Genomic DNA, 26,254 nt, shown 5'->3' with positions numbered 1-26,254 from the left:
GTACCCTTTCTAAAATAGCACTAATGTATTCATCAGAAATTTGTTTAAGAATCGAATCTCTACGTAACTGAATTAAATCCGCTCTTCTACCGCATACTATTTGTAATATGTCGTCACTTGTTTTCATAAAATTCGAATCTTTACAAAATAAATCTTCTACCTTCTCAAAAAGGGTTGTGGCCGTCAATACTGTTTCCTTTTCAGTTGACCAATTAATAAGGCATTGTAAAGTATTGCGTAATTCATCTTTCTGAACTAAAAGCGCGTGAGTGATTGCCGCAAAAGAACGTTCCATTAAGTCTAAACGAATGTGTTCACTAGTAGATGGTAAATAACGTTTTAGTTCATCATTAACACTGAGTTCTACAAAGCCCGGAGAAGTAAGGTACTTTTTCTGTACTTCTGCAAACCTAATTGAACTCCATTCTTCCGACTGAAATCTTTGTAACTCTTCTAACCTTTTCAAATAACTTTCTTTTGATTTTGGAAAAATTGGATCTTTAACTACCGTCGCGTAATCCGAAATATTTAACTGAGCCTTTTCTACACAAACATTGGCGGGTAGTTGTAAATTGATTCCCTCGACCATATTATCGTTTGAAAAAGGTACGGCTTTCGAGGATGACTCATTAATATTACTAGCATTCACTTCTTTATGAGACTGCGTTATCAAACTCGTTAAGAACGCTACTTGTTGTGACAAAATTTCAAATTGCAACTGACTCACCGATCGCGCCCGCTTCCTTGGTCTTGGTTCAGATTGCCTACCTTCTGATTCATCAGACCTTTCTCGTTCCACGCTACTCGAACTTGATGATGTATCCGAAGCCTCACTGTCATTCCTTTGTCTCTTCTCAGCTCGTCGAACCACTACTTCTTCCTCGTTATTATTCATTGTAAAAGCAAGGGGATTCCTATTCTACTTTAACTTTTACAAATTTAACACAAAACTGTATTCGAAAGTATTAATCTACTTTATATTCAAAAAGTAGGTAGTATTAGGAAACACGTCTGAACACTTTGAAAAACGACGCTATAATGAAGAAATAAAACTATAAATGTGACCACCAAAACTCTCTGCGGACAAAGAGCGAAACTAATCTAGAGGGCGTTGGTGGCCGGAAGCAGGGGGGTAAACAACGCCGGAACACTTGAAAAACAGAGACTAAACTCAACATGGATTCCGGATATCGATGACGGAACAAATAATAAATGTTAAATGCAGATGTGCAAAAATACCTTAATTATTATTAATTAAATTATGCTAAAGATATTCGTTTAAGGCAATTAATTTTTATCATTGTCTTAGATAAGGTGAAGGAACGTCAGTTATCATTTGCGTAATTTTGTAAAAAAAATTTCATCGTCTTTTGTGAAATGAAATTAATTTCGCTTTGATCATAGAAATATTATTTACGAAGGTGTCTGTCAAGAATTAACAATAATTGTTGTAGAAATTTACCTAAAAAAATCATTCTACAGGTGTGTTTATGTTTGTTAATATTAGTGTGTTCAATATTCTGAAATATTAATCGTAAATCAACGTAGAATTAAAATATATATGTATAAATATATGTAGCCAATGTGTGCGAGTTTCAACCCCAGCAAACACCAGTTGGATTCATTTGCTTGATTTGTGTTTATAATTCATCTCGTGCTCGGCGGTGAAGGAATATATCGTAAGGAAATCTGCATGTGTCTAATTTCAAAAAAATCTGCTCTTGTATACCCACCCGCATTGGTGCCGGGTGGTGGCATAAGCCCAAAAAACCCTACTCCTCAAAGGGAAAGGAGGCTTTTGCCTAGCAGTTTGATTTTAACAGGCTGTTACTTAAGCAGTTGCTTAGAAAAGATTATTTCAGTATTATGTCCATGTTTTGTAACTTAAAAAACTACATTTCTATACAAATTTTTATCTCAGATTTTATCTTAATCAAAATATACTTTATTCAAGTAGGCTTTTACAAGCACTTCTGTATCATCATTACATATCTGTATACTTTACAGATCCATTGATGTATGTTTATGTATATATTTTTAGGCAACTGTAAGTATTCCTCTTTTGCTAAAAAGATTAGAGAAATAGATCTCTGGCTCCAAGATTATAAATATACCAAACAACTCTTTTTTGCAAAAAATGTTTCAATACTTTTAGCGTTACCCCAAAGTAATATGTAATATGCCACATAACTTAATATTATGTAAATCATCAAAATATACGAGACGAACGGTATCAATAGCATCGGTATATCTTGATGTATCAAGATAGTTACTGTTTAATGGTAAAAACTACACTATTTGTTTTTTTAAGCATTCAAATATTTGCAACTAATATTTGTTGTTAATATTCGAAACGTTCAAAGAAAATTATTTCAGTCATAAACGGAGGCCTATCGGTGTTTAAGCTTCTCATCTCATCTTTCAAACATTCAAAAAAGGAACTTCAGTTACACCCTATTGAGTTATGAATTGCAAAAACGATGTAAGAATTATCTTGTACTCATAAACGGAATCCTACAAACCGATTACCATACTTCTAACTTTCAAAAACGAAAATTTCCATACAACTTTTATCCTTTGTTTCACCCCTGTTGTTTTTAGGTGATGAATTTTGATGAATTCTTTCTTGCAACAAACCAGTTTAGTATTCACTTATACACGCACTAAAATAGCGCATCCTGTAAGTCGGTTTTCAACATTTCAAGAGTGAGATACAAAATGTGTTTGGAGAATATCGCTGCATTTAATACGCTGAAAATTTACTCAAGCTGTTACGAACACGGTTCTTATAAATGTAAGTAAAAATGAATAACTACAGGAACGATTGCAACCTGCGACTGTAGCGGACACTCTGGTCCGCTCATTAATATTATGTATTTTTTTTTATTTGATTGGCGAATAACCAGTCATCTTTTTAACACGCTTATATTAGCTTCAGTTGTAACTATGTATGTAAGAAAATCTTGGAATCATAATTTGACCCACGTCTCCCGGTCTTCATTTAGGATGAAATTTTACACACGCTCTGAGTTCTGATGACAATACATGACTAGCTAAGAAACGTCATTACAAATCCAATATGGCGGCCTCCCCAAGATGGCAGACTGCGTGTTTGAAATCCACCCCCATGATAAGGGTATCAAATGAAAGGGTTTGCTGTCAGGAATAAGAAAAAATAGTCACGTGACTTAATTCCAATATGGCGGACGTCCAAGATGGCGGACAGGCTATTTGAAATGCACCCCCATGACATGGGTAACAAATGAAAGGGTTTGCTTTAGTATTTTTAGTGCGTGCTAAAACCGTGCTTTTAGTTTTTGAAACTATTATTTGTGGACAAAACGCTAAATTTGTAATTTTTAGTGCGTGCTGAAAGTGTGTTTTTTTAACTATTTTATTATTTAATTCATAGCTCGCAACGTTTAAATAATATTTTCTCATATAATTTCAGAAATAAAAAGTAAAAGTCAATTTATGAGAATACCCATAAAATAAAAATAATAAGGTAGGTATATAAAAGAAATCTACAAAAATGTATGTAGTTTTGAGTTATCGCATACGTACACACATAATAAAAATATTATGTGTGTATGTCCTCTGTCGTTGCTAAGCCATTCATCCGATTGTGATCACATTTTAGAGGGTGTTTTGTAAAAAGCAAATGAAAACAACATATTTTCTTTATATGTTAATTACTACGACTAAGTAAGTACTTCAGCAGTACTCTTATTCTACGCGTGCGATTTGTGACATAAATATTAATTTAATTTAGCCTTTGTCCTTCTTTGGATTCAGGTTTTCTTCATACAAAGTTTTACCAAATTCGGTTCAGTGGTTTGTGGTTTCCTTTTTTTTAAATATTGAACATTTAACCTGATGGTAAGTGGTCACCACCGCCTTTAGACTTAGTCGCTGTAAGAAATAATAACCATTTCTTACATTGCATCAATGCGCCACTAACCTTGAGAGCTAAGATGTTATGTCCCTTGTGCCTGTAGTTACCCTGGCTCACTCACTCAAGGATTGCTGTTCGACGGTAGAATATCTGATGAGTGGGTGGTAACTACCCAGACGGGCTTTCATAAAGTCCTGTCAGCTAGTTTGGCCGTCAACGCAACAGGCAGACTGTATTATAATCTTAGTATAGATTACACAACTTCAAAAAAATCTTAATTATTTAATTATTATAACGTAATCATGACGTAATAACACACACATACACACAATACAATATATGAGTCAAAATCTTACGGCGCTTGTTTCCCTTCCGATTTTCCTTAACATCTTATCCTGTTTAAAACTCACAATAGATGCATATTGTCGGTTCTGTGTATTGAAATATAACAATAGCTCGCGAACAATGCGGTTGCCCACATTAGTGTTGTATCCGGAGAGATGTGTATATTATACCTATTTAATATACGTATAAATATGACAAACGAATTGTATTCTTTTTCGTTTTACGTTTATTATTAATTTGTAGGGAAGCATGTAATAAGTAAGGCTTTAATTAATAAAGATGTTTATACAAAGACTATGAGAGACTATAATTTGTTATGTTGTAGTTACCTTTATAATGTCTACATTCCATGAGATGCCTCTGATATATTTATCGCGATCGTCATTCTCTTGTCCGTACGTCTTCTCGTTCATGACGTCACTGATCAATCAGTCCTTGGTTTCATCCAAATTAATACCGATCAATCTTTTTGTAGAAAATCGGCTAACTCGAAGGGGAGCACCTTGTTCATCCATGTACCAAGTATTCTTGGGATTTTCCCTTTAGTTTACCCACGAACATGGCGGTTGTCAGTAATTTGTATTTCATTTAATCTGAGTTAATTTTATTTTTAACATATATTACACCATCTAAAGTGAAGACCAGACCAGACTGAAAGACTTATATCATTTATTGGCAAACTTGACAAATCTGGAAAGATAGCCGAAAACACTGATGATATCAAAGTAAACATGTGAAAGACCTTTGTTGTATGAATATTTATAATTAATTAACATGAATAGTTTCAAAATGTCCCTAATTTTAATTTATAAAAAAATACGTTAAATGTGTTCTTTGTTCAAAGTTGCTATATCTTTATTGGTAGGTTTATTGAATGTATAGTATTGATACGAGCATAAATGGCCTGAACCTAACGTTGCTGTTGCATTGATGTAACCCTAATTTCTCACGTTAAGCCTGCATCAGTCAATTTTGGTACAAAGACAGTTTCGCCAACTCCAAGTTTGCCTGAGCTTCCACAGCCTGCAGGGAATACTTCAATGGTTTAAATAGAATGACAATATTAATCTACTTATTAACTCCGAATCAGATTAGAAGTTTAAGCAAAGTGGTTAAATCGTCATGTAAAAACTAAATTGTATTTTGTACAGGACTATTTTTCAGCATCGTTAACCTAATCCTAATGCATGACTCCTAATAGTTGTTTAAACAATAATCTGCTACCGATGTTATAATCATCGTATTATCACGCTAGTACAATAGAAACGATTCCTTATTCTCTGAGTGAAGTTCAAATGTTTACGTAATAAAATAAGGTCTGACAAATAAACAGATCTCTATTGAAACGTCTGCAACATTTTTCTAACATGCAAAAAGCCTTCATCATTTTCGAGAGAAATCACGTTTTAGACGGCAAAAATAAATGATCGCGTTTAACAATAGCCTGCCATCGAGTATTCAGACGCCGTCGTCGACTAAGCCGCCTAAAAATTCGCTTAATTCTATTCAAGAATTTTTCTTTTCATTTTTACATCAGGTGGAACTTTTAAAAGATTTCAATTTTTCATGAAATATTTTATCGACGTCATGAAATTAATAAGAGAATTTCATATTAATATAAATTTCATATTCTTGAAGTGAAACTTCAATGTAGTTGTAGTTTCAAGTAGGTATGTTTGAAAAGCATAAATCTTATACTAAGTCTTGAGTATTTCCGCTTCGCCAGTCAGTATTAAGTCTTTATAGTTCAACTAGCTTTAACGTAACTAAATAAATAACTACAATAATATTATACTGAAATAAATTATTACTTGAAACTATGTTTTAGCGCTGGCCTTTTCTTCTAGATGCTAATAGTAATAGGTTCAATTCCGGACAGTGCCAAATTGTTATACTGAAATATATTCACGCGGCTTACAGTAGTGTGAACTGATAAAAATCTTCACGTAAGGAAAACGCGCGGTTCTACTCCAGGCGACCTTTTCCTCTCTTTCTTTTTGTCTATCTCTTTCTACTATATGCAGCTTATCATAATACTAGTTGTTGTCAGGTGTAAGTTTTAAAAAAGCCTGTGTTCTTCCTTAGGCTTCAAGCTTTACATAGATTACATATATTAGCAGCCTGTAAATTTCCCACTGCTGGGCTAAGGCTTCCTCTCCCTTTGAAGAGAAGGTTTGGAGTACATTTCACCACGCTGCACCAATGTGGTTTGGTGGAATACACATGTGGTAGAATTTCGTTGAAATTAGACACATGCAGGTTTCCTCACGATGTTTTCCTTGACCGCCGAGCACGAGATGAATTATAAACACAAATTAAACACATAAAAATTCAGTGGCGCTTGCCTGGGTTTGAACCCGAAATCATCGGTTAAGATGCACGCGCTCCAATCACTGGGCCATCTTCAAGCTTGCTCATACCAAATTCCATCCAATTCGGTTCCGTAGTTTTGGCCGTGAAAACGTAACAGACAGATAGATTTACTTTCGCGTTTATAATATTAGTTTGGATTATCAAAACTTATTTATGTTTTTATTATAATTCAGAATGGACGTTAATATAAATTTGTCGTTATTTAATTATTTTCATACATTATTAATTTTATTGTGATTATTATTTAACACAATCATCAAACATTTCTAATAGATAAGATATTGCGTCTCATTATCGTTTAAACATATAAAAAAAATCATACCAGTAAAGCGTTCGTAATAAAATTTTATTTAAGTTTCATATAAAGTGCTTGTGTAAAAATCAGTTTCTGAGTTTTTGCGGCTGTTTTTTTTTAACGATGAAAAAGGGGTGCGAATGTGCTTGTACCGACTATAAAAATTCTAAGTAAACGATTTGAAGAGCGGTCGTTCACTGAACCAACATTACTATACTATTAGATCGTTATATTTCTTAGTATTTATATATTTTAATGGAAACTTTGATTATTTATTTTTTAAGATGGACTGTCAAAGCTGGAAACGCGTCGGAAAAAATAGTGGCCAACAGATGGCCACTAAGTACACGCAAAGTAAGTAATATGACCATACCACCCATCATTAGATATTCTACCGCCAAACATCATTAATCTGTATTGTTGTGTTCCGATTTGAAGGGTGAGTGAGCCAGTGTAACTGCAGGATTTAACATCTTAGTTCCCAAGGTTGGTGGTGCATTGGCGATGTAAAGAATGGTTAATATTTTTTACAGCGCCATTGTCTATGGGCAGTGGTGACTACATACCATCAGGTGGCCCATATGCTCGTCCGCCAACCTATGCCATAAAAAATAGTGACGTTTAGCGATTGTCAAGCGTATATTTTGCGCACAGCAAGATAATAAACGACACCATCCAGTTATTATAATAATCTTAGATTGAAGGTAAATATTTCAATATTTTTTAAGACATAATTAGTACGCTTATTGAATACGACAAAGTACTTAACGATCAAATAGCCTATCTATTTAGAAATAACATCAAAAACCTTAACATATAAAAAACAATTTATTTTATATGAAATCTGAAAACGATTTTTTTTTAAAGATTAAGTTAATTTTCTCAAATGTCTTTTTTCACATTCTACGACTTTACATTGACCGATCGTTGAGGGCAATTAAATAGAACATTTAAAAGTATTCATTTTAGTATATTTAATGAAAATTCAAATTTAGAGACGATATAACCGTTCGTTCATAATACGTACGAACATTAGGGAATGCTACTAAACATAAGTACACACACACACATACAAGTGTTACCCTTACACGCAGATTTAATTTTTATAATAACCTCCACTAAATTTAAAATTAATAAACCTTGTGAACACAATTCATAGAAAATGTGTTGAAAAACATAGAACATACTGTGCGCTATACTTGAAGTGGTAGGTGTACCTAATGTCGTGTCGAATATCGGCATTTACAATGCAAACGAGTCGTTTTTAGACGCCTTGTAATGTAGGCCCGAATGTGATTTCGTTTACTTTTTTCGTGCTGAGTGTGGAAATATATACTTCTATAATTTCACCCTCGACACATATCTATAAGTTATGCGATTTTAAAGTACGTAATATTTTCAATACTTCATTTGGTGGTAGGTGCTTATGCAAGTGCATCTGGGTACCACCACTGATCAGATATTCTACCGCCAAATAATAATACTTAGTGTTATGTTCCAGTTTGAAGTATGAGTGCGTGAGTTTAACTACAGATTACACCTTAGCTCCCAAGGTTGACGGTGCATTGGCACAAGGAATGTTAAACATTTTGAACAGTGCTGTCTTCAAGTGGTGACCACTTGCCATCAGATGGTCAATTGGCCTGTCCAATATATCAATATATGTCCATAAATGTTGTCATATATGTTTTTGTGATTAGACAACGTGTCGCGCTGAAATTGCAGTAATATATATTTTTTTTATAGTCATATACTAGGTATACGAGAAATAGACGAGAAGTTTTAGAATATTATATATTGGGAATTACTCATACTTGTAATACAAAAAAGTAACTATATTTAACTTTTTAAAATTAGTGTATTGCATTTTTATCACGAATAATTCCTCCTTTTGAATAACGTATTATTATTACAATACATAGTGTTTATAAGTTATATTCTTAATAGCATTCGTATATATGTATACAAACAACAAAATCTTTACAAAAATCAAACACAACCCTACGAAATACGCCTTGCGGTAAGGGTGATGCTACATTTAATTATATAGAAATGTCTAGAATAGTCTGTTGTTCCATGGAAGTTTACGTCAGCGGTGAAGGGTAAATTCAGGGATGCGAGAAGCGAGGTCGGTGCTTACCACGGAGTCTTGCTCGTTCATTGCTGCGTGTGCATCAAAGCACCAATGTTCTGCTGGACTTTATAAATATGTTAAAACACACTATTGAGCCAACGACATTCATGTTTAACAACTACAATTGTGCGTTGCGATAAACAAAAATTAATTATTTTTGGTTTTCCTAAAACAAAAAATAAAATTAAACCCCTTTTAACTATGTTATTATTTACTTTACCAGTTCACAATAAATATTTTTTAGTAATCTAGTAGTTAAAATAGTCACTAATGGACTTTCGAATAATTGTCCGAAAGAAAACAATTTCATAAAGTATAAAAAAAAACACTCAAAAACAACAAATAATTGCACAACAACAATTGGGAAAACGTTTAAATCAATACATACCTGGTTGAAAAATACTCGGTTACATTTTCATAACGAATAGCTTTGAATAAAAAAAAACTCTTTAAGCGATTATTAAACATACAGTCAGCTTCGTTCAAATTTAGTGTCTATCAAATCTATAAAAAACATTTATTTACATAAGAACTATTAACATTAAGTCCTTAAATATATACAAATATTCATTAAAAATAGTTACTGTTTAAATCTTGAACACGTGGAATCAAAACTATTATTCCATATGACAGAGAACAATAACGCTTTAAATAAATACTATTTATTGAACGTCCATGAAAGTAAAAATAAAATATAGAAAAGTAAGATACACAAGCGTCCTTATCGCTTAGACAGCGATCCTTTCCAGACAACCTTAAGGCGGAAGAAAGAAAATTGTAAATAAAGGTGTAGTATCCAATTTCTTAAAAAACACATTTATAAATAAATGGGATAAATTTTGTTTGAGTAAGTACCGCCCCCTCTCCATATATTCAACCGCTAAGCTAGTGCTATTGTGTTCCGGTTTGAAGGTCAGTGTAACTACAGGAAAATAACATCCCAATACCCGAGCTGGGTGGTGCATTCGATTTTTTTTTTTGTTATAGGTGGCAGCAGGAAGCTCACCTGATGGAAACTACCACTGCCCATGGACATCTGCAGTACCGAGGGCTTGCAAGTGCGTTGCTGGCCTTTGAGAAAGGTACGTAGTACGCTCTTTCTTGAAGATTCCCAAGTCGTATCGGTTCGGAAAAACCGCCGGCGAAAGATATGTAAGAAGTTAATAACATTTCATACGGTGTCAATGTCTACAATTTAACATCAGGTGGCCGATTTGACCCCCGGCCTACCGATTCTATAAAAATAAATTATAATGTTACAATAACGTAAATACGTTAAATAAAAAACAGTAAACGCCACAGAAATAAATAGTTTCAAACGATCCATTTGTACATTGCAAGAAGTTAAATAATAAATCAAACTACACGTCCCTTTTTCGCACAAACATTAGCATATCGTCGAGGAAATGACAAAACATCAAACCGACGTGCACTGCGTCTAGGAACGTTCTAGCTCGTATTCACTTGTAACGAAATGTTTATGTAAGGAAGTAATGCATCGCACTGAAAAATTGCTGATAATAATGTCATGAAACATGGAATTTAAATGAAGATAGTTAATAGGGTAATATATTTTTAACCGCTTCGTTGGTCTAGGCTAGTTTTAAGACGTGACCCTGGGGCCGTGGACGTTTAAGGACGTCATCCCCTGAGTGGAGCTCTGCACGGGAAGGGCCGCGGATTTATATTGACACGATCCCGCAGCCTATCCAGTCCGTGCCGAGGACGGCCATCGCAGTGGTTTTAGTGGGTAGGATATCACATAACCACGGTTTCCACTGCGTAAAACAGACGACATAAAAGTAAAAATTTTGAACTTCTCAGTTTGGTAGTGGCTCTTTACATTCCCGTGCCTCGAAGAGCGCATAAGACTTCTTGCGCCCGAAATCTATCCGGTCATATCAGATAGCCACACCGGATCTGTTTCTGCACACAATTTAGCTTACGACAACGCGATAGCTCTAATGATAAAAGGCTCTCCATAATCTATTTTTTAAAATCATAATATATTTTTAATATTCAAATCCGAACTGTTAACAAAAGTCACTTTGTTGACAGAAGTCTGAACTATATAATTATGTCAATCTTCTGCACTACCTTAAGACATTTAATCGTGATATACTCGAAGCAGTTACCGTCGTCACGGCATGGTCTGAAAGCGGTTTTTGTAATTAACATAGAACATTTATTTACATTATACATTTATTTTTTTTCCATTTACATTTCGAAAGTAAATTCTATTTGCGTCATAACATACACATACGCCATAAAATTCAAACACATGCTGTTTGTGTTACAGATAGAACTTTTAATAAAAAAATGTCGTAATTATATTTATGACACGGCTTTGACGAGCCAATATACTAAAGTGAAATATCACAGGATCTAGTTAATAAAAACAAATATTTTTATGCATAGCCGAAATAAATTCAACGAATTTAGATCTATGAATTTTTTGTGCATGATGTTTTAGTTTTAAAAACGATACGGTCGTCAATTCACAAAGAACTAAAAACATTCAGCATTTTAAGCCTTACATAGTACGTAGTAGTAATAACTTACGTAACGTAGTAGTCCGTTTTTGGCTTCTTGATTAATTTAAAACATTTTTTTATATTTTAAGTGTAAATGATTAGAATTCTTTAAGGCCTTGTAATCGACTTCAGACAATATTTTTAGTACAAATATTTGTATTAAAAAACTCACATTACTTATACATATTTCACAGTCTTTAAACCATCTCAATGAACAGAAAGGATACCTTTGCCCAGAGAAGTGATAACTACGGGATTCATTTTTTTATAAGTTATTTATTTAATGTAAGTCGTAATGATTATATAATTATAAAATGTACCGTGAGTGGGTATCGTTTTACATAAATTTAACCTAACGACCGGTTCATAGAGATAGCTGCCAAAAATCTCAGCTTTATAATTATTTACAAATTGATACATAATCATTCTTCTAACGCCACAATTATTATTCTAACGCCCCAACAGTACTCTGTTCTAGCCGTGCTCCGGTTGATGGGTGAGTGAGCCAATGTAATTACAAGCACAAGGCGATGTAATTAGTGATGTGCCATAGTTACTACTTACCAACAGACAGCCCATTAGATTATCTGCCTTCTTTAAATAAGAACAAAAAAATATGAATAAATAAAAAAAAAAACATGCAGATTTTTAATTTAAATAATCTCGTCTATTAACAAGTTGCCTTATTCATAAATAATATTTTTAAGTAAGTCTTAATAGTAAACATATAAATGTCCAGGGAATTTTATAACGAAATCTGATAATTATAATTTAATATTAATTAATAATTATTAATTCATCCTTAAGATTTTGTTCCAGAACAAATATGAAACTTATAATGAGTGTACTCTACACAGCTAATAGAGTTCTTACCCTTGTGAAGTTTCCATGGAGCGTTTCAATTTCTCTTAGGATTTCATACGATCCGCTTGGAGTGGTTTCCAAATATGGGGGCTGCATATAACTGAGATTTTCAATAAGCGGACCAATATATATGGAGGACTATTGCTCTAAGTCAAGTTTTATGAGTTATCGAACAAATACTGCAATGGTGCGATACCCCCATATCTATAATGATATATTCTCTTTTAAATATATTTGCACCTCATTGCCACTCCCTGCATTTTTAAAAATTCTTTTGATTATTTTCAAGGTATTCTTAAAACTAGCGACTTTTCACTTACAACTTTAACTATCTGTTCATTGGGTGATTAGATTATAAAGTTAAACAGTTTTGTGTCTTCTTCTTTCGAATGTGAAAAGATAGATGACTGAAAGAGAGAAATCAGTGCTAACGACCAATCAAATAAAAACATCCTTTATTCAAGTATGCCTTTACAAGCACTTTTGATTGGTCACCTTACAGAATTGTATTAAATGCAAAGAACAAATCACCGATTCGATCCGAGAAGAATTAGCAAGAAACTCAGTAGTTAATCTTTTCCAACATTTGAAATACATTATGTGAGTTAAATGTAATAAAATATCCGGCTCAAAGTCAACAAGTATTTGCTTCACGCTTTTTTAACATCTACATAGTCTATGATCACTGTTAGTTTCCGCCTGCGGCTTTGCCCACGTGTTTTGAATTGAAGATAATAAGTGTTGTGGTATTTTCGACTATTATCTATCTCTTTGCTAAATTTTATTTAAATTCGTTCATACGTTCTGGCTGTGATTGAGTAACAAACATCGGAACTTTATTTATAATATCAGTGGAATAGTTCACCCAGTGGTCGAAATTCTATCATAACTATTATTTTTTTTAATTAAATTATATATTATTCCATTTCCCGGGCATACAAAAAGAGTTTTTGTATGCTTTGCAAAACTATTTTCTTGATAATACGAACGTTAATAACAGCCTAATAAAAAAAATGGTTGACAAAACGGAAGGGGGAAAAGGTGCCGAACTGTTTTTTTTTGCCTATTTATATATAGACTAGCTGTTACCCGTCCGCTTCGCTAGATATTATAATAAAATATAGAACAATGGAATTAAAAAAACAAATATAAAAAATATGCCTATAAACATCTCCGCCTATAAATATTTCGCGACGATGGTCTCATACCGATTGACGCACAAAAGCGCACTGAACACGCTGTAAGAAATAATAACGATTCCTTACATCTCATCAACGCGCCACCAATGTTGGAAGTTGGCAGACTGGCCCAATCACCTTCAAACCAGAACACTACAATATTAAACATTGCTCTTTGGCGGTAGAATGTCTAATAAGTGGGTGGTACAGACTGGTACAAAGCTCAACCACCAAGTATACATATATGTATACATATTTTATACTAATTTGTGTATCGAATAATAAATATATAAATACAATATTCATCATCTTATCTTTTATTTTCTTGAAATTGAATATTAAACTTAAAATTTATTTTCAACACAACTAAAAGATTTCTCGGTCAACACTCTTTGTGATGAAAGTCTCGGCGAAGTTAAATCATTTCTTGTTTACAAAGAAATTTACAGTCAGACAAACGAATGTTACGAATTTAATTTACGTTTAATTTAATGTCTGCTTTATTAAAGAGTAATTAATGACTACAATTTCAGAGCTGAAGAGAACCGTAAACCAGGACCGGATTATAGGGAAGAGGTGTTAAGATGTCTTGAAAGAAAGAGTCAAATAAAATCATTTGAAGTCATCAACACTGAGTATATTTGATTTTTTTAAGAAGTTGCGTGATGATTTTTTTATGTGTAACTATCGTTCGCTTACTTGCAATCTGTGGAAGTAAGTTCGTGAAGAGGGAAGGAAATGTGTAACAGGAAGCAGAGTGAACGCGCGCTATTTAATTTGACTAGTAGTTTGACTGTGCTTGAGTTGAGTCAGATGGTACCAACTCATTACTATTAGTCGAGATGTTAGTTCCTATACATCATATTTGACAACTGTAAGACTTTTAATTATTATTATAATATATTGGTTAAGCAAAGCATCATACGGGAACAAGTATAACAAGGGTAGAAAATATTGCCACATAAGCTCCTAGCCTTCTTCTGTACGGCAGAGGAAGCCTTAGCCCAGTACGACATAAACAGACTTTTACTTTACAGAAATGTGTGATTTAAAAATATATTAATAATAAATATATTAAAATTAACAATAATAAATTCTAATAAAATAAAAATAATCTCATAAAATCCTCGGGACGATGTTTCCTCAAAATCCGTCCCTGCAATCTGTAAGCTGACAAGGATTTTGAGTTGTTATATGTCACTGATATTATGAGTGCGAATATTTGTCCGTTCGTACTTCTTCTGCACGGCAGAGCAATGAACCGACATTATTTTTTGCGTTGAGATAATTTGATATTCGATGCGAAAATTGCACGAAAGTAAAGGTGTGGTTAACAAACTATTAATAAACTAATTGAATCATTTAATTTAGTTTTTAAAATAAAAATATTTCTTATTATGATTTACTCGATATTATTACTTTTAAATAACAAGAGCAGTATTTTTTCTTACATTACGCATTTTTCTAATTTCGTCTAAAGATATTTTTTATAAGTATGAATTCTTCGAATGTAATTGGAAACCGATTTAATTTCAAATTACATAACTTTATTATGAAGACATTATTATTAATCTACGCCGAGATGGCCCAATGGTTAGAACGCGTGAATCTTAACCGATGATTTCGGGTTCAAACCCAAATTTGTGTTTATAATTTATCTCGTGCTCGGCGGTGAAGGAAAACTCGTGAGGAAATCTGCATGTGTCTAATTTCAACGAAATTCTGCCACATGTGTATTCCGCCAACCAGCATTGGAGCAGCGTGGTGGAATATGCTCCAAACCTTCTCCTCAAAGGGAGAGGAGGCCTTTAGCCCAGCAGTGGGAAAATTTACAGGCTGCTAATGTTAATGCTAAAAAAACGCCGCCTACTGAAATAAGACTGACTACTTATGTTTATAAATAACATTATTTATTTATTTCTAATTGGCAATTTCGGAATTATTTATATATTAGGTTCTAGTTTCATACACAAAACACAGAAACTAGAGACAGCGGTACGTCTTCTTAATTTCCTCGTTGCCAACAGATAATAATAATAACAATAATTTGTTTTTATTTCAGGTAATTAATCAAACCCATAGACACATATAAACATAAAAAAAGTAAAATATATTACATTAAATTAAATTTTAAATAAATGTGTTGTTCCCGCACCGAAGCAGGCTGCACAAAAATATCGAGAAAGAATTACTTATATCGTTAACGTTAGCAGTCAAAATAGACTAAGTACCTACTGCGTTGTCTGCGAGTCTTTACCAGAAATAAGTCTTTGCTCTGAGAAAAATCTGCTCGCAGCAGAAAACGTGGCTATAGCGCTGCAAAACCGCGGCTGCTTTACTAGAAACGTTAGGATTGGTTAATATTTCTTACGGAAACAATGTCTATAAGCCACGGTGATGACTTGATGGTATCGGACCAATACGAACAGGCAATGACGGCCTACCTATTTCATAAGAAAAGTATATTAAGAAGTAAATATTTCAATATCCACACACGTGATGCCCGTGCCTTCGGCGTATCTTTTCCATTGTTTTAATTTGCGTTATTTTTTTATGTACGTATTTTTTCGTGTTTTATTTTCAGGCAACATGACAAACCTCCTTGTTTTTTGTTAGTTTCTCCTTTCGCGCAGCAACAAAGCAATGGTTCGACGATTTTTGCATACATATCGTTTATAGATCGGAGAGCGACATAGGGAATTTTTTATCACGGAAAAAAATATCGTTCCGGTTAGATAGGTCTGTATTATATTAGGTGTAGTATTAGAGTTATTCTAAACGTGGTGCGATGAAGTTTGTTATGTAATTATTTAAAATAATTATTCAAATCCCTCTTAACACAACGCTTTAAAAATATTTTGATAAAATATGGCAAATCTTCGTTCGTAATGCTTTTGTTCATACTTATCCGCGGAGATCTGTTTTGAAGATAATCCCTGTAAAATATACTCAATGATAATTAATTCAGTGTTATTCAAAATTCAGCAAAGCACGCATTATTTAGTGTAAATTTTAGACAAGCAAATAAAGTTTAAATTATTTGTAAATAAAAACTATAAAAACGTACAATTGAATAAAAGCCACTGTAACCTAAATATAATTAAAATGGCTTTTTAAAAGTCGGAAAAGGTATTAAAAATGTGACATAAACGCATTATAAATGGTGATATGTGCATCCGAGCTTTGATGTGCCGAGCGGATAATGAAATAATAGAAACAGTTCGAAATGGTATAATACGTTCACGATATGGTGCTCTACATGCAATTATGATCTGTTATTTTGAAAGCGGTATTTTTATCTACTCTGTAACATGATGCCATATTATTGCCCTTTAATAACTGACGGCTCAGTTATTCAACAATTTTCGACGAATAATTGATTGTGATAAATGCTTTGTATGTATTTTTTTGTATTTTGTTTCATTTTTATTAAATTACAAAGTTAATGATTCTTTTATTAGTTTTTGTATATACGCATTACAATGTTTAAAATATATTCTAATATTAATATTTTAAATATGTAAGTTACACCGGTGACCGAGAAGCTATGTAGAAACCGGCTGTCATGGTATGGGCATGTTATGCGGAGGAATGAGGACCATGTTGTGAGGAAGGTCTTGAGCATGGGTGTGGATGGATATAGAAGAAGGGAACAATCACAGAATGGAAGGATTGTGTGAAAGACGATATGGTTAGGTTAGAATGTTACTTGTGAGATGACGTCCGACACAGAAGTATGAAAGAAGAAGACATGTAAAATTAGGATAAGGGCAGGAGTATGATGATTTTGAATATCAATAAACGGATTAGAAAGCACTTATTTTAACAGAATGGCTACTACGTCACGTTAAAGCATTAAGAAGGTATTTGAGAGGATGAAAGTTTGTTTGGAAGTTCGACATTTATTAAGTTAAAAATGGTAAGTTGTGTATTGCCTTCTGCTCATTAATAAAAAAGTTGGAACAGCATTTATTTATCATCCCCTAAGCGTGGTAAATAACGGATGAAAGCTTCTATGGAAGATCACTTGTTTTATAACTTGAAGTTTCAGTATGAAAATTTGTGACTTCTGTTTATAAAAAAGTCTGTTGTATCAGTATTTAAAAAAAAATCATCCTCAAAATGGTCTAGTAGTAGCAGTTACACTCCTGTTTTGGAGATCACATAACGTCGGTCTTCCTGCGCCAGATCTATCTCCGGTCGTGTGGAATTCCATCAGATCTAATTCAATAATAATCAGACATCTGCGCAGTTAGAAATTCTTTGGTTTTGAATGCATTAGATAGACCAGGAGTCTATGAAAATTTTAACAAAATATAAAACATGAAAGTGAGTTAATTAAAATTGTTTTAGCAAAGGACAAAAGTTTCAATTTTAATTAAATACGATAAAATATAATAGTGAGATACAAAGTGTGCACAATATACATTCAGGGAACGTATTTTAAATGTGATTCGCCTAATTAATTTGTGGAGACGTCGCTGAAGGCTCCGCAGCGGCTAAAGCCTTCGAATTATAACGAAACCCTAATTAAACGCGTCGCGAGCGCTCCCAGACTCCTTTAAGTGACAAACGCGGCGCGCTCAAACAATAAAGAGGAGCAGGACACGTGACTATATTATGTGGACTACGTTTTGCAGAATTGTTACCTTCGTTACCTTTTAAATAAATTCTAAACTAAGAATTAAAATTTCCACGAAAAGACCGTATAAATAAGTCTCGTAACGAATTCGCTGTCGTGCCGCGAGTTTGTTACCGTATTGTGTTTGCTTCGGTTTGTCGAAGGTTTTATGAAGGATAAGATGAAGTGGTTAAACCATAGTAAGCTTAGATATTCTATTATATTATACCTTCTTCTTCTGGTTCTTGAGTGGAGACCGTGTATCGGGCAAAGTAGTGTAGAGCACCCTATAACTAGGTAGGGCGATGATATTCGTAAGGCAGTGGGATTGAAGGTGGAGAGCTGAAGTCCAGCAAAGGACTTCCACGGGATCTGATGATGATCATGATGGACTATAAAAACCGCCATTCGAAATCTGTAAATTAACTTTTGAATCCTCATTTATATCATTAATCTAAAGCTATCACCGTTTCGAATGTAGATTCTATCGAAATGAACCGGCATGAAACTCGGTGGTTACACTATTTCATCAACCATACATGTACTTGGTAATATAAGCCTTATTATTAAGCTTTAATCCTAATGGATTAAATGTCTTAATTGGTAAATGTTTAACTGATATATAATTTATGGAATTGTACGTCATTGTCCCAGCAAAGATATGTTAACTTAACAAAATGAAGTTGGTAACATTGGGTTTGAAACCTTTTACAATTATAATTGTTACGATAACGGCTAAAGGTACACGTATTCTCTGAATATCTCACCTAGCTAGCTGTGGTAACGGACCTGTCGCAGACAGACACGCGGACAATGTAGGCTTAGTAGTAATGGCTTGCTTATAGGCCCTTTGAGAACAGAATCCTAAAAATATTCCCAAACAAATCTAAACATTGTTTCTAAGAACATATGTCGGTATAAGGCCGAAATGGCCCAGTGGTTAGTACACGTGAATCTAAACAGAAGATTACGCGTTCAAACCAAAGTAAACACTGGTTTTCTTCATGTCCTTAATCAGCGATTAATTAATTTTGTGTTCAGCGCTGACCAGCATAAGGAAGTGGCACACGTGTAATCACCGACCTGCATTACAGGAACGTGGTGGAATAAACTACAAGCCTTTTCAAATAGAGAGTAGAACCAGTAGTGCAACACTTGAAAGCTATTAATTTTATATGTGCTTTCTGTAATTTTCGTAAAAATATTTCAATAAAAAAATAGTAATTCCGAGATCAAATAAAACGCTACATATAATAATTTCATAATTGTCTCGTTCGTAACAAAAATTGCATTAAATTGAACGGCAGCTACGTTTCCTAACGTGTCCGTTTTATTGCTTTTTTGCGCTATGAATAACAAAGTTATGGATATTTTTTATCTTGTTTCGTAGTGGATGAGAAATATGATAATAGAGTACGAAGTATTTAAAAAACACAGTCCATGATGTTACTTAATGTAAGTGTATTGGGTTGGAGATCATGGGAACAGCTAGTGAGTAATTTTTAGGAACAAAAACAAGGATAAGTTTAGTACGTAATAAGAAGTAACTTTGTAAACGTTTAGAGTTTATTCCACCACTATCAGTCTGTCTCAAGTTGGGGGAGACACGTTTAATCATTGCTAGAATTATAAATACCAATGAAAAGTCTGAAGTTTTTGTCCGTATATAAACCTACAATATTGGGTTAAAAGTCATTCCTACCACTGAGCCCTCTCGGTAAGTGGGAATTATTTACAAAGAAATTGAATTATAATCCGGTTAATTCCTGTTAGGAACGCTGTTAGAAGTAAATGTTTTAATCTTAGGAACACAATCTTCTCAGTTGATATTATTGTATTTTTCTCAATTCTTGGAAAATTACAAACTATCAAGAAAATGCTATGCGATTATCTCAACTTGTATAAACATTTTATGATTGTATTTGTATTTATAAGAGTTTAATTGGCATTATTTCGTTTTCTTTAATTTAATTCAAGTAAATTGATTTAATAATTTTAGACTTTTATTACCAATGATTAAGGTAGACGTACACACGATTCGTTATCATTTGTCTAATATGTATTTACAATATTATAAGAAAAAGTGATAATACTTAGTGGTTGGTGTTTATGGGATACAATCCTTTCATCAATAATTCTACCGCAAAACAGCAATTGGTGTTAATAACTTTTATATTTACAAGCACAATTGACTTAACGTCTTAGTTTCCATAAGGTGGCGTTGTGACGGTGTATGGAATGGCTAATAATCTAGATAAAACTCCGTTTAAGCCCAAATAACAACAAAAAAAGTTTTTTTTTTTTTTTAAGTCGAATCGTGCATATAACATAAAAAAAAATACATTAGTAATATTTGAAAATATATCAAAGACTAAAAATTAAATTGTTACTAAAACCCCATGTGAATAAAAACAACAAAAATAAATATGATTTAATACTATTTTCAAATTATATATATTTTTTTGTTTTGTTAACAATTCGGCTATAATGTAAAATTGAGTTTACTGTCAGTTTTAAAGTTTATTAGATATAGTACTTACAATTATCAACGGATGCAGTTATAAAAAATTCTTGCCTCACAGTTTTCTTTTTTCTTTCGAAACATCAAACAATTTACAAAATGAGTGCGGCGTTCAACTCGGACGCTTTTTTAAAAATAAACGTAAACAAGTGTACCCTACATAGTGTGGAGTGGGCGGATGTATAAAAAAAATAAAAAATCTTTAATGTCGGTTACACTTAAAGAATTTAATTTCAAGTTTGCTCCAAGCGAGATATTTTGGAAGAGTACTTTTTACTTCCAACATTTTATTCGGCCGGACTGCAATTACTGTGACGTTGGAACTTTGTTGTTTTACGCTGTCTTTTGCTTCTAGTAGCATTGCTATGAGTAACGAAGTTAGCAAAAGAAACAGTTAAACCATCTCGCTCCATAGTTCAGTGCTACTATCTCGTAATTGAAGAAATTTATTTTTCTTCAGCTTAAGCCGCTTAGAGGGATCTAGTTTTTTAGTTATGCCAGCTCAACTTCAATTTAAATAAATAATTTATTTTTTATTTTTAGTTAAATACCATTCACAGATACAGATAAGTTTATTTATTATTGACAATTACGTTTTGATCGTAAGAATTTCGTATTTCTAGAATGCTCAATTGCTCAAGTGGTTTGATTATAAGTCAGCGCCAGCAAATCCTGGGACTTGCTATTAAAAAGTTATATCTATAGTTATATTTGATATAACATCCTGGTATTAGGAAGATTCCAGTGTTCATAATCACATGCCATGGAAAGCATCCGTCAGTCAGCCAGTTCCCAGATTTGTGTTTCCATCGGATTATAGAAGTGAAAAGAAATGAGTGCTTTATACTTGTACATAATGAAGGACAGTGCGCCCTTGCACATCTCCTTTTTAGAATGACCGGCGTGGCCAAAATTGGTCAGGAGGACATCAACACTGTTAGTACGTATTATATATCAAAAAAATAACTAGATACCAATACCACAGTAAAGAAATGTCTAAACAGCCCTTCTCGTTAATAATTAATATCATTTGATTAATATATTTGGACATACTCAGATACGATTATTAATCATATAAGCTATATATTAAAAAGAGAGTTCTCTTGAAGGAACTGGCTATTTTTTAAATATAGAACGTCATTTAGGATATTTAGACGAGTGAATAAAATTTGAGGACAGATTAAAAAAATTGAACTGAAATAGTTTTTATTAAAATTTTCAATTACAATATTTTTAATTTAAAAAGTATAAAGCGTGTACCGTCAATTTGCATCTTTTAACTCCAGGAGCAGTTTCCAGAATCCAGAAAACGTTCAAAAATATTCAATTGTAAAATTTTAAAATTAAAGAGCGTTTGTGTACTAAAGGATATTACAACACTAATGACTTTTTAGTTGATTGCACACCTTGGGAACGAGATGGCTAGCTTGGCTGTTTCAAATAACGAAAATATTTTTATTATTATAATACATGAAAACATAAAATCTATACTTGTGAAAATAAAATTTAGAAAAAGTAATCCAGGTGAATTTCTTTCGCCAGTTCTTCTCAGGTCCGAGGTGTTAATTTCCGAACCGGTGGTAAATTTTTGACTATCAATAAGCAAGTGTAATCACTTCCATATTGAATAAATACAATACCATACGAAAGTTTCATACATTTATTCGGACGCTTTTTATAGACAAAGATACTCTTACTTACCTACCAAGAATTACGCTATCGCCGAGTTTGACATTGACATAGACATTGTTGAAATCTGCAAATTCCCGCAGAAAGTTTTAGTTTATCTGTAATAGTTTTGTCATTGTTCTCAAGAACAGCATCCATTCCTAAGATTTTCTATTCGATGTTCGCATATAAACTATGTTGTATTATACTTATATTATTATTTTTAATCACCATTACGAAGATAACTCATATCTACTAAATTTTTTTATGGTATAGGTGGACGGTCGAACGGGCCATTACATTTTCACTATGAAATTTCAACCATTTCTTATATAATCAACTACTTGGGAACTAAGATTATCAGTTGTGCCTGTAGTTATACTGTCTCAATCGCCCTTAATACTGGACCACAACCATAATAAGTATCACTGCTTGACATTAGAATATATGAGGTACCTACCCAGACTGGCTTGCACAAAGCCCTACAACCAAGTTAAGTAAATAGCAAGCTATATACGTCCTACTACTATGAAGCTTGAACATAACTAAAGCAAACTTCTTCTTCTCTCTCCTCTTCTCTTCTTGAAAAGCAGATTCCACCACGCTGATCTTATTTGGGAAACGTGCCTGGTTGATACAAATGTGAATATACTATTCATGATTCCTAACGATATTTTAAACGTCGTCATCGTCATATTTAATCACATGTTAATAATTACTTTACTTCTTGGTGTTGATACAACTTCCTTTATGGGCTCGATTATGACGTAATATGCCTTATCATAGAAACAATATCTTAGTAAAAGCCTGATTAAAATTCAATTAGAATAGTTCTTACGTTATATCCAAAATGCACACGTTTGTAAGAGTTGTCAGATTATTAGTAAAGAGGTTTAACAGTAACTTAAAAAAACTTAACTTACTTAACTTTAACTTGGTTTAACTTTTACCAGTTAAGCTTGTTATTATCTTTTCGCAATCAGCAAATCCAATTAAAATGTGTTAGTCAAGTCATAATATTTTTGATGTAGTATGAAGTAGTCCAGCCTTGTTTAGTGTAGGGTAAGTTCGTGTGTGAGCCAAGATGGCCCAGTGGTTAGAACGCGTGCTTCTTAACCGATGATTTCGGGTTCAAACCCAGGCAGGCACCACTGAAATTTCATGTGCTTAATTTGTGTTTATAATTCATCTCGTGCTCGGCGGTGAAGGAAAACATCGTGAGGAAACCTGCATGTGTCTAATTTCAACGAAATTCTGCCACATGTGTATTCCACCAAGCCGCATTGGAGCAACGTGGAATATGCACCAAACCTTCTCCTCAAAGGGAGAGGAGGCCTTTAGCCCAGCAATAGGAAAATTTACAGGCTGTTAATGCTAAAAAAAAAAAGTTCGTGTAGTGTATTGTGTGTAAAAAATAAAAAGGCGCATTAGAATAGTACGTGCAGTGCCCGGTAGATACTTTTTGGAGCATGATGCTGGTTTATATTTAGAAGACCGAATCTAAAATATATACGAAATTAAAAATGTTATTTTTTCTTAGACACAAAAATATACGTGAAAGAAAAATATTCAACCAATCTTTGGATTATTTCTCATCAGGAACCGAATGCTTCAGATTCATAAGATCACCCAAATTATTCCCAATATGAAAATAATGAAAAAATTATCCGAATGGATAAACGATAAAAGATCATACGCTTTGTAAATTAAAACAATACCAATGACGAAAATAAATAAAACGAACGTTAATGCTTGCTGCCGCAGAATTTAATTTCGTGTTTGCTCCGAGCGAGACAGTTAAAAGATTTCTTATTTCTCTTAACGTTTTACTCGTTCGAGGTGTAATTACACTTCATTGTTAGTACTCCGTTGTTTTGAGCTCACTTTTACCACCAGTAACAGGATCGCTATGAGTAATGAACTTAGTAAAGGAAACAAGTTGGAACTTTTTCTGCGCTCCATATTTCAATGCCATTATATCACGAGTGACTTTATTTTTCATCCAGCATCCGACGCGATATAAGATAAGCAATATTTTTAACGCGATGCTTACAATTATGTTACCATAAATAAACGGAGCAGCTGATTTATTATGTAAAGTTAATGAATAATTTTATTAACAATGAATAGGTTTTTTATCAAAATATTCTTTAGTCAAGTAGGTTATTATATTATACGTTCTAAATTTGAATCGTCACGTCACGTAAATAAAGCGTAAAGCTATCACTGTCTTGGAATTCAGATATGTAAATATCAGCTAATACTTGTTGATTTGTAGACAGGATGTATTACATGCATCCGTTTCATACGGCCGAGAGGAGGACGGCAGTCCGGGCCCCGGCCCCGGACTACCGATGTACGCACTAGCGAGGGTGCAGGGAGGGCGAGACCATTCTTGGTCCTCCTGAGTCGTGCTCCGCTAGCCACGAGCGGAGCAACGCAGCGGACGTGCTGCGAAAGCGATCCCGCAGCCTCTCCGTTTCCGTGCTGATGGCGGCCACCGCAGGGGTTTTTAGTGATTACAAATCTCACATAATCCGACATCCCCCCCAGGAGTCGGGTATCTACGAAGATTTACCCTTTTTTTTTTTTTTTTGTTTAACGAGGAGGAAATGCATTTACGCATGCCGCCCGGTCGGGGGACCGGGACGGGTATGTGGGACTCAACCGGGATCTAATGCCCCGTGCCAGGGCACGCTAGTGCTAATGCCCTGTCCTACCCACTAAAACCATCCTCGGGTTTCCACCATGCCGCCGAGTGGTGAGGCCACGGGATCGCCAAGGGCATGCAACCGCGACCCCACCAGCGGCAGCCGCCGTAAGGCGGCTGAATATTCATGGAAAGCGCGCCTAGTGCGCGCCTTCCCCCTCATCCTCCACGCGGGAATGTGGCGAACTCCCCCGAGTCCGCCACTGGAGGCTGGGCGTCAACGAGGCTGACGCCCTGCGGCGGATAAGATGGTAGGCTCCGCCGCTGACCGCCGGTGTAAAACACCTGGGAGGCCACTCACATGGTCCGCCCTGACGACGTACCAGGAGCAGCCCCGCGGCATCCCTCCCGCCAGTCTTAGCCGTGGCCGACGAGCAAGCTCAAGCCGGCCCCGTTGCCCAGGGTACACCACGAGGAGGTGACTGACATGTACCCCACGAAGATTTACGCTGCGCCAACAAAAAAAAAAAAAAAGGATGTATTACATACATACAAGTATAATTGTATTTAACTAACGTTATTCTGTTTATTTATATTGTTTTATTTTTAAATGTTGAAAAAGAGTAACTACTGAGTTTCTTGCCGGTTCTTCTCGATAGAATCTGCATACCGAACCGGTGCTAGCTTCACTTATATTCATATAGTTTGTTAAATGACGATTCAAAAGTGCTTCTAAAAGTATTCATGTAGAATAAAGTATATTTTATTTGATTTCATTTGACTATCTACTATCATACTAACTAAACTGTCATTTATTCAAGGAGTCTATGATGATAGGATAGTCTATGATTTAGCTATAATCTGGATATTTACCAACCTCAGTACCACTAATTATTTATTCTACTACCGTTAAGCGCCGACGAACTCTGTGGTCGAGTAGTGTGTACACAGGTTTTTATAGGTACGCCACTCCGAGGTCCCGGGTTCGATTCCCGGCCGAGTCGATGTAGAAAAAGTTCATTAGTTTTCTATGTGGTCTTGGGTCTGGGTATATGCGGTACCGTCGTTACTTCTGATTTTCCATAACACAACTGCTTTAGCTACTTAAATTAGGATCACAGTAGATTGCATGAACCATAAGGCAGTGACCATGTTAAGAATGGCTTAAGCTGGATA

Source organism: Vanessa atalanta, chromosome 19 (genome assembly GCF_905147765.1).
Source record: "Vanessa atalanta chromosome 19, ilVanAtal1.2, whole genome shotgun sequence".
Lineage (NCBI taxonomy): Eukaryota > Metazoa > Arthropoda > Insecta > Lepidoptera > Nymphalidae > Vanessa > Vanessa atalanta.
Note: the sequence above shows the minus strand (reverse complement) of the source record.